The sequence below is a fragment of the Poecilia reticulata genome, chromosome 7 (genome assembly GCF_904066995.2).
Source record: "Poecilia reticulata chromosome 7, P_reticulata-male-v2, whole genome shotgun sequence".
Taxonomy (NCBI): Eukaryota; Metazoa; Chordata; class Actinopteri; order Cyprinodontiformes; family Poeciliidae; genus Poecilia; species Poecilia reticulata.
Window position 1 is genome coordinate 9086140 of NC_088836.1, and position 11244 is coordinate 9097383.

Consider the following 11244-nt stretch of genomic DNA (forward strand, 5'->3'; position numbering starts at 1 on the left):
TGTAACATAGTTTTGACTTAGATATGTGATTCTATGCATCATAATTTCAGGGATGGAAACATCTTGTCTCTTGTCCTAACATAACATGAACTTCACTTTTTTTGCCACACATTTATTTTGAAAGAAATCCAACTGGCAGAGGAGGACATGGAACCAAGGAGCCTCATAGCAGAGTTGTAGTCTAGACCACTGAACCCAAGACCAAATCAAAACCAGCACTCCGCGCTACATGACAATAACATTAAGTGCACCTATCAAAATTGCTTCTCAAATTGATCTGAAAGATTCACTTTCCCATAAAGACACCTAGATATTAAATACTTAGAGCTGAAATAAATTTAACCAGTGACAATTCAAACTCTTCTTCATTCTGTTTTGCTTTCATCTCTGTGCCACAATACACAGAGGTCTCCTGCCATCCCTAAAAAACTAACACCCTGAGCGGTTACCCATATTGCCAATGTCAGAAATAATAATTGTCTGCACCATTAAACATAGCAATTAACAACGCTCAACTATGAACACTGTCCAAGGCCCAATAAGCAAGAAGTAACCAAGCAGGAGGAGCACCGTGACTGTTCTCATCCTCCCTCCTGCTGCAACATCTGCCACCATGACAGGTGACGAAAACAAAGAGCAATGAGCATGCTCTGTGTTGCTACGTTCTTGTTTTATTTATTCACCAATTAAATATAAAGATATTTTAATGAAATAAAATAGCTACTGCAGTGTACGCAGAACATTACAAGAACAAAGAACGGCTCTCAGTGAGGCTTCAACACTATAGGACTTGGTCAAGATCCGTCCAGAAGAATCGGATCATCCATGAATGACATATTACTATATTGCACTTTGGTCACAGCGTTGTCCCATATATGCGACATGTCAGTCAACACCTCCACACAGTAATTCAGCGCATGAGTGGCAACCTTTTTTCATCGCAGATGCAATATGTGTCTCAGTCAGTACAGCTAGCTTTGCTAGCATCACGCCAACAGAGCTTACCTTTCTTTAAGCTTTCCTTCAAGGTGACGTTAAAAATTGGACGAAGTCCCCACCGTCTGTGAAAGCGAAGCGCTGCTGATTTTACATGTCGCCATATCTTATGATTTATGCAGCGCTATTATATTACTGACGATCAGAAGAAACCACTGCGCATGTCTGGAGCTCCGCGTGCGAGTAAAGGTGGAGCCGATGGGTGACAACAGACACAAAGTCACGTTATTGCTCGGATTTTACGGCGCCACCTTAAATCCCTGAACTTCACATTTTAACGGAAAAAAACAAAAAAACAACGCGACTTGGATGTAACGAGTAACGAGACAGTTTTGTAGAAATGTAGTGAAGTAGAAAGTACAGATACTTACTGTAAAATGTAGTGGAGTAAAAGTAGAAAGTATCCATTAATAAATCTACTTAAGTAAAGTACAGATACACGAAAATTGTACTTAAGTACAGTAACGAAGTACTTGTACTTCGTTACTTCCCACCACTGTAACAAAGGGCCCATAGTAAAGAGTTACATTTTTGATTCTGTTAGACATTAAGGCTCATTCCTCAGAGAAACAAAAACTTATCAGGAACACAGAGACATGGTGTGATTTCAGGGAGTGTCTTCAGTCCATATAATCAGCTACCCTCCTCCTCCTTCTTTTCAGACGCTGCACAGACTTTTTTAGAAACTCTTCTCGAATGTAATGGTAAAAGCGTCTCCTTTCAGCGCTGAAAGTGAATAAAATAAGTAAAGTATGAATGCTTTTCTTTGCTGAATTTATGCTCCGTGTGTCAATACAAATTATGATTCATCGATCAGGATTTTCAATCTTAACAGTTGGTAGCAGAGGACGGGTTTGTGTTGACACATGAGCAGAGTTTAGACTGGCCGTTCAGGCGCAGACTTTCTGAGACAATACTCTGGTGTAGGGCCCACACAAAAGGTAAGGCCTTAAAATACATCATTGTACTGTGTGTAAGCTTCTGCCACTGAGCTGACGTTATGTGTTTAAATGTATTATTTTCTGTTCATTGCAATGTGTTTTAAAACCATGGCCAAAATTGGGAAATAATAATCTGTGGGAGGTATTTGATTTTCTGCTGTTTGATTTCCTCGCGGCCGTGCGAGCAAAACTGCAAAAAAAAAAAAAGAGAAGAGGTGATTTTTGAGTCTAAATTTTGAGCCTAAACAGATGGAGGGTGAACTTGAAAGGGAAAAAATACGACCCAAAATGGGGCATCGGGCCATGGATTGCGCTCGGTGAGCAAATAGAAGCATTAATAACTTATTTGGAAGAGCATGACGAATATCAAAATAAGGCAGAAAGAGAAAAAGGGATAGAATACCTGGTGCAGAAGAAAGGAGGCGACCTGTTAAACAGACAGCCTTTGGGGAAATACCAGCTGGAAGGAATAAATGACGCTAAGGGAAAACTGATTGAAACTAAACTAATCCTGCACAATCCACTATTTTCACATGTGATAAAATTAACTGTATGAAGGATGAACGAAATTACATAACATGTAAAATTGTAAACAGATGAAGTGACATCTGATGTGTTGAAGTTTTTGAAATTCGGCTTAGCTGCAGACAGGTTAAAATTTAAACTTAATGAAACTTGCAAAATTGAGGTTTATAGCAGACTTGAACTTTATCATGGACTAATCAAAATTTTTCTCATTATTCTATCAAAAACAGGATTTCTTTTCATTTGAAACTTGGTCACCTTAAAATGTCTAAAGAGGGTACAGAATTGGTAAATGAATATGAGTATGTGTTTGATTCAAAGGGTAATTATGAAACAGCTCTAGATTCAATTAAGGTTCATTACATTGGCTTCAAAGTGGGAAATAATATGTTAGAAAAGGAATAATCACATTTCAACTTTGGTTTAAAACAAGATGGCATTTATTACGAGACTGTTTCATTTAGTTTGACATGTTTTCTTTTAATTTTTATTAATATTGTTGTTTTAATTTTTTTCTAATAAACTAACTTACTAACTGAACTAACTGCTGCTTTCGAAACCCATGCGTGTCTTGGTAAAAAGGCACAAATTGGACATGATAAACTTTTAAAGTGGATATGATAGTACGTAATTAATTATATAAAAACAAACTGATTGGACAACAGCTGGCTCACAAGACTTGTGTGCCTTCAATTTTGATTGAATTGATACATAAATTCAAGTCCAACAGAACATTTGATTTGAAACGCATTGATGTCTCACAGTACTGCATAATCTTTTATCTACATTTTTTGCTCCTCTGCCTAAATTGATCAATTCCTCTTTTGTCGGTTCAAACAGAACATTGACACGGCCTTTTAGGAAAGCAATCCAAATTCTGATTTGAACTCTTTAAAATAATACTTTTGGCCTTTTGCAGTACAGTTTCAGTTGAACATTTTAGAAAAATGTACAGAAAAAGAATCTCTGAACAATATTTCTGATAAGAATAGAAATGTTGTCAGAAAATGTTTTTCTATTTACATAAGAAAACAAAAGGGGGAAATAGTAAATGATAAACATAAAACCTTTCTGATAAAACTTTACATTTAAACATATCATAGTCTACTTTCAATTCTAGACAGAAGACTTTGAAAACTTGTGACACACCCCAAAAAATTTTAGTTTGGAGAATAGTAAATTCCAAATTATTTTCAAAATTTTTACATTTTGCGGGTTCAGGGCCGTGCAAGGAGGTGAGGAGAAAAGGCCTCTGGCTTCGGCTTCAGCTTCAGGCCTCTACGGTTCTTAGCCGCGCTAAGTTGGACATTCGCACTTTCTACACACATGAATTGTACCATCTTCTGCTAGACTGCTGTTTGAGAGCAAAGACCTATTGGACAATTCTTACAGCTTCTATAGAGGTCAGTAAGGTTGGATTGATATTTCCTGTTGTCACCTGAGGGCGGAGTTCAGCTTACAAGATCTGATCTCTGAGGAAACACCTGGCTAAAGGACGAGACCCAGGCGTGATTTCTGAGGGTCTCCTATGGTAGAAAAGAACAACGGATTCTGCCCGACGTGAGACGGAGGTTTGAAAACAATGACTCATCTGCTGTATCTTTTTTAATTATTTTTTTAAATTTATTTAACCAGGTAAACCCCATTGAGATCCAGATCTCATTTTCAAGGGAGACCTGGGCAGAAATCTGCAGTGCACAGCAGCCTCGTTACAAAACAAAATTGGTTAATACATATACACAAGTATAAAACGGTATAAAACAATTTAAAAACAGTGACAGTGTTTAAAAGAATCTCGTTGCCTGTTTTTAAGAATCACTCGAAATGAGTCCAGTGAAGTCAATTGACATCTTGAGTTCAGACTGAAGCTGATTCCAGGCTGAAGGAGCATCACACTCGAAGCTTGCTTTCCTTTTTCAGTTCGGCAACGTGGAATATGCAAAAGAAAAATGTTGTTGGAGCGTAAAGAATGGAAATTAACAGATCTATGTAAAAGAGAGTTTAAATATGCTGGAGCCAAACCGAGTAGAGATATTTATAATTACTGACAAACTCAATTTGTGTCCCTACAGCAGTGGTAAGCAATGGAGGGATCTCTGATAGTTTCCTAGAGTGTGAAAAAACCATCGCCTTTGTCTTATCCACATTCAAAACCAACTTCAGAGTTTGTAAACGAGCTTGAACGATAGTGAAAGCAGACTGCAAGTATTGAATTGCCTGTACAAGTGATGAAGAATAGCAGTAAATCACTAAATCATCTGCATGAAAATGATAAGCATTTGACAGATTTTCACACAAGTTGTTTATATAAATTGAAAATAGAAGTGGGCCAAAAACTGAGCCCTGTGGGACACCATTTAAAACCGTACAATTAAAAGAAGTAAAGCCGGCCAATTGAACTCTCTGGGTTCTGTTTGACAGGTAATCAGCTAACCACATGGTGGCTTGATGTGAGAGCCCAATCCTGTGTAGAATGTCAATTAAAAGCTTGTGATTTACTGTGTCAAATGCCTTAGATATATCAATAAACAGAGCAACACAATGCTTTTTGTTATCAAGAGCCTGAATAAGATCATTAATAACCTTTAAAGTGGCAGTAACAGTACTATGTTTCTTCCTAAAACCAGACTGGACATTTAAAACACAATTGGAATCTAAAAAAAAATCTTCAATTGATCTGCAACTAATTTTTCAAATTTTTTTGCTAGGATACATAGTTTAGAAATTGGTCTGTAATTATTTACCTGTGACGATTCTCCACTCTTGAATAGAGGCAAAACTTCCAGACACTAGGAATTTTATTAGAGATTAAACTTAGATTAAAAATATGAGACAGTGGCTCTGCTATGAACTCTGCTGCTAATTTTAGAAAAAAAGGATCCAGGTTATCTGGCCCTGCCGATTTTTTGGTGTCTATACTTTTCAATTCTCTGAGGACCATCAACTGGACAAACATGGCAAAAGATAAAAGAGGTGAAATTACAATCATTATTCAAAAACTGCTCATCAGTATTTTGTAACCCACGTGACCGCCACGCCCCAACCATCTTCCCTTTAAGTAATCCCTTTAACCTCTGGGACTCTCATGTGTGTTTCCGGGTATCCACTGTGCTGCTGCTCACTGTCGGTTGTGGCGTCGGTTGTTAATTAAACAATCTGAACTCTCCAAATCGACTCATTGCTGAACGATTACACATCTAAAACTCAAGGATCTGTGGTGAGTTATCAAATACCATTTGAACTTGACGTTATATTTGCAATGCTAGCGCCGCTAATATATCCGCTGCAATACTCACCAGGTTGGGCTTGTTGATGCCTGATATACCTTTGATGAGAACCAGTTAACCTTGCATCCACCTCCTTAGACAATCCGTTGCTCGACGGTGAGTAAATATTCATTCATATGTATGATGGAGCGTTATTCCCGCTATGCGCCGCCAATAGCATTAGCTACCAACTCGACAATCAGATGCCCACATTAGTTCAGTCCATTTACTAACTACTTGCTTAATAAAATATCACACTGTTAAAGCCGAGTTAAAGGTCACACCTTTGATATTTAAAGGCTTCTCCTTCAACTTTGGATTTGATGATTTCATGATTTCTTTGTTTGTTGTTGTATTACATACTGGTGCATCAATGAAGTCTGGTACCTAGTGATTTTGTTTGTAGCTACTCTGATCAATCACATTCTTAAGTTGATTGATTTGATTTATTAGTTGTTGTTTGTAGCGACTGATAATTACTTTATTTGAGAAATGTTGAACTTGAATTATGAAGTGCACTTTTAAAAGGACTTTTCCTTTATTTTTCCTTTCCCAATTTTATGAAGTTGTTGTCAATACATAGCAGTATGTATTTAATTCTTTGTTTCCCCATTTAGCTTATATAAATATAACATTTATATATGAACTTAATGTATGTTTCTGGCCCTTTTAGGTCAGGTTTTTTTTTCCCCCTTCATCAAATTGCTTGATGACGGAGGATGGCGAGCTACCCACACACCACCTAGTGGTAGGAAATCAAAAGACACTTTTCACGCAGGAAAATCAAGACACTTTTCTCACAGGAAACAAACTAAACTCTAAGGGAGTATCAAAAGGAAAAGAACTCTTCTCCCGTTGCTTTTGGACTCCTTTTTGAATTGCATTTGGTTCTGAAGTGTTACTGATTGTTATTATTTCTTTGTTGGTTTCTTTTTCCCCCTCATTGCTTCTTTTGAACAATTTATTTTTGTTTAGTCTTTTGTTATTTTTATTTTATTTTTTTTGTCATCATTATTATCATTATTATTGCCACTGCAATAAATAAGCAGTATAAACAAAGCTCTTTGCCTCAGTTGCATCAATTATCCACCCAACCCTGACTCCATGCCGTACCTATTTCTGATTCTCCAAGTGGTTAACACTAAATCTTGCAGTCAGACCTGCGCATTACCCAGTAGCGTTACAAGTGGCAAGCTAGCCAGGAGTCTAGTAGTGGGTGAATAATTGAATAATTTCGCAGTGCTGTTACTTTGGACGTGTGGGAAGGAAAAAAATGGATATTGTTACTCAGTTGGGTTTAAACATGCAAAGTTCTGTGTTAGTTACTGGCACTCAGAGCAGTGAGGATGAAAAAGAGATAATTGATCGTTTACAATGTTATGGTGCAGTAAAAGAGGTTTTCCATGTCAGTGATCCACAAAGTACATTCTATAAAAACCTGATTGTCGAGTTTAAAGAAGATTCCACATTAGATGCATTACAGCCCCTTTTTCCATATAATTACCGTTCCCAAACCACAGAAGATGCAATATTTCGTGCAATATTTGGGTCGGATGAATTTAAATCATCAAATAGAGAGCCAACAGAAATAAAATGCTCATTAAAACTATTTAAAATAGTTAATTTATCAGACACAATTTTACTTTTATTCCAAACAAAATTTGGAAAGTCACTCAGTGGTGCCTGCTCTGTAGCTGATTTCACTGTTTTCCAAAATTTCTTTGGATCATTTAAATTTTTTGTCATCTCTGTAAGGAAACAGTCTGACTTTGCTTTCCTAATTAATAAGGTACACTTATTCCTCAATTTCCTATAGCAAAGCCAGCTCTCTTCAGTTTTATATTTCCTTGCCCAAGTCCAAGCTGCATCTCTTTGTTTAAGCAGATCCCTAATATCAGGAGAAAACCATGGGTTATTTCGCCCCTTTACCCTAATTTTACGTACAGGAGCATGTTTATTTATTAGTCTCTCCGTCTCTCCCTCGCTCTGTCAAGGGGGGCCACATATTTTGTCCAGATTTTTATGCACAGCGGGACTGAATGCTGCCCTGGACAGCATCTGATGGGGCAAATGGAACATCACATGTAAAGTTGGGCTGGGACTCAGAGGCTTGTCTGTTGCCATGGTTGGTCCTGGGTTCTTCACCTCTGGTCATGTGGCCCCTGGGATTTCCCTCAGTCTACAGGTTGGAGACAAAATGGCTGCCAGCAAAACTTGGTAGTTTTTAATGGTTTTTCTTGAATTTTCTAATTGTGTGATGCCACTTTTTCTCACCTTAGTTTATTTACAGCACATTCATGGTCTACTGCAGGGGTGCTCAAGTCCGGTCCTCGAGAGCTACCATCCTGCAACTTTTAGAAATATCCTTACTCCAACAGACCGGGATCAGCTCTAAACAGGCCTGGTAACGAGCCTTTCATTTGATCCAGGTGTGTTGGAGCAGGGAAGCATCTGAAAGTTGCAGGACGGTAGCTCTTGAGGACTGGACTTGAGCACCCCTGGTCTACTGCCTTTGCATTCTGACCTCTGCTATTTGACCCCCAAGATAAGTTTAACGGTACAAGTGAAGGCTCGATGCAGCAGGGTGTTAGAACTCTCTGCAGCTTACAGAAATATTTTGTTTGCCTGAATGATTATAACTCTGATTGTCCAACATCTGGCTAATGTGTTTTTCTCCTCCAGCATGACAACGATTGAAAACGGATAAAAGTACGGTAAAAATGGTTAATTTCCTGATTTACAAAAGCATAACCAACCACACTTCAAATACAAAAGAGGATAGTCTAAGTTCTAATTGGCTCAAACTACAGTGGCTACAAAAATGAGGACTAGTATCTCAAGTTATGATTTAAGTTTATTTGAATCCATTTAAAATCTCAGGAAAAATTAACTCTTCGGAAAATTACTGAACCAAATTATAGGTTTAGTGAACATATTTTCAATCAACTAATTAACTCTTTCACTAAGGGGTAAATACCCTGTTTTAATTAAATCCAACTGTTATAGGTAGCAATGACAGAAAATTTGGGCTAAATGATTAGCATGGGTTTCTGTACCGAAGCACTATACAGTGTTCCGATACAGAAACGGGAAGATGCATGGAATTGGTCTATTCAAGCAAATTGTGAGTTAATTTATTGAGAAATTTTTAATCTATTGAGAAATGTTTAGTTTCGGGCTTGAGAAATTTTTTCAGTTTGGGCTTCAGCAAAATATAAAAGAGGTTAAATCAAAATTCACAAATGGGTTAACTATTCAAATGAGTTTCTAAAGTAATACTGAATATTCTGAATTTAATACATTAAAATTAACAATGATATCATATGTCAAATAGATTTTACAAAATAGAGTTTCTTAAAGCATGGAGGGAATTGTTTGATTGCTACATCTCTCTTGCTATAAGGTCTAACCTAGCAGTTCTCAACGTGGGTGGTGCCGCCCCCCAGGGGGCGTTCAGAGGACGGCAGGGGGCGCTGGCGGACATTTTTACAAAAGGGGGGCGCTGGGATTCCTTTGGGGGGCGTTTGGTCGAAGGTAAACTTTACACCTTAAATGCACAACAATGCCAGTTTAGACTTTGAGCAACTTTTTTAAAACTGTATTGTGTAACATTAAATCATACTTGACTGCAACGTTATCGATGCCAGCTCTTCTTCTATTCAGTATTTGTTAGCTTCTGTTAGCTTCTTGGCGCAGCTCCGTTCTCCTGCTACTGGTAGCTAAAATCACGACACCCTCACTGTGTATCCCTCTGAAAAATGAACCTATTTAACTAAAGAAATCCCTCCATGAGTGATACCACGATAGAGAGCGTTCATTTTATAGCGTTAACACGGTGCTGTAAGTGGTCGGGTATGAAACGACGGTGATGGAACAACACAGCACTTTTAAATTTCAATAATCAGAATGCAGAAATTGTTTCCGTTGTTTTAAAAGGTTTATGTCAGTCTGCCTTTTCCCCATCGATACGCCTCCCGACCGCCCTGCACCTTAGGGGCTTAAAAAAAAAAGACACGCACATTGCGCAAAACTCTAAAACAGGAGAAGCGGGACATAAAACGGAGCTACGAACTAGATGTGAATTATGGCATAAAAACAGAGAATCTGACGCTGAACAGTGAAGAATCAACACATGATGTGAAACACATGACAATTAGGCGGCGCAGCAGGTGATGAGTGAATATTACTGATGGTCAATAAACAATAAAATAAATGTAGCAACAGGAAAGAAACTAAAGTGGACATAGCAATAAACCAAGAGAGGATAATATTAATGAAAGAAAACTAAATAGAAATGAATGAAGAACAAAATGCAAGAATAAACTAAGAAACCAAAGTAAATACAGAGGAATAAACTGATATGGCAAGACTTTTCGAGCAATAATTAATACAGAGGACTGTATGGCAAGAATAAACAGACACTATTTCCAGATAAAAGGTAAAATAATATTGAAGTGCCTTGAGTTTGTTTGAGACCACATCTAATACTGAGAATAAATATATCTTACAGACCATAACAGTAAATAACTAATCATTTATTTATGTTTTTAATTAGATTTGATATATTTATTTCTTCAATATTATTTTTCATGTCAGTGTTAATGTCATGAGGCTGATGACTCCATGACACTTTCAATTTGACTCATTAGGATTTGATTAAGAACCAGATTTGTTCTTTGTAATTTCTGTCCAGTAAAACTATTAATCTATAAATCAATAGAGAGGTCTATATAAATATATAATCCATGTTTCTGTCTCATATTTGTATGGCATTAAAATGACCTGGAACTTTTGTTTTTCCACTGAAAGCTCTGGTTTGCACAATAAATGCCACGTGGGTGAAATTTTATGGATAATACTCTGATGTCCCATTCTCCTGAAGGCAGCACAGAGCTGCACCACCAGAAACCGACAGAAACACTGAAGAGAAGAAGAGTTATGATTAATGTAGTTACAGTTCTGTCCATGTTTTAATGTTGCAGAGCTCAGTCGTTTGCAAATAGTTCAAAGTTTAAACTGGCATGTTGAACATCTTTTATCTGCTCATTTTGTGCAAGATTTAGCAACTAGAAAATGGCACAAAATAATATTTTTTCCACTCTGATTGGCTGCTGTTAGGCCTACCAAGTTTAACTTGAATGTTCATTGCATTTTTTGTAGATGCCTGTGAAAATAATTTCTATTCCCATGACTTTTTTGTTTTCTGGGAAATTATTTTTGATAATAAATACAGAAACAAGCATAAAAATCAAAACATCTACAACAGTGATAGTTATATTAATGATAAAATAATAGTCAGTGCAAAGTAGCCTACAAATTCTTTATTGGGGGGCGGTGAGGGACCTGGATAAAGGCTGGGGGGGCGCTGGGCCAAAAAAGGTTGAGAAACTCTGATTTAGACAGAGGTTCCAAAACCAGGCAGAAATGCTGAACCTAATGATGCAGCTAAAGAAGCTTTCCCTATTTCAGTATGTTGAAAGAGCAACATCATTATTTGACTGACACAAGAGGCCCTC

The 11244-nt window shown here is 37.3% G+C and overlaps 1 long non-coding RNA gene across 1 annotated transcript; it reads left to right on the forward strand.

Moving 5' to 3' along the window:
* Window positions 1-5484: 5484 nt before the first annotated feature.
* On the forward strand, window positions 5485-6915 carry LOC145552191 (uncharacterized). Its single transcript, XR_014088143.1, has 3 exons — window positions 5485-5679; window positions 5762-5845; window positions 6402-6915. It is a non-coding gene; the product is annotated as an uncharacterized LOC145552191 (long non-coding RNA).
* The last annotated feature ends 4329 nt before the right edge of the window (window positions 6916-11244 follow it).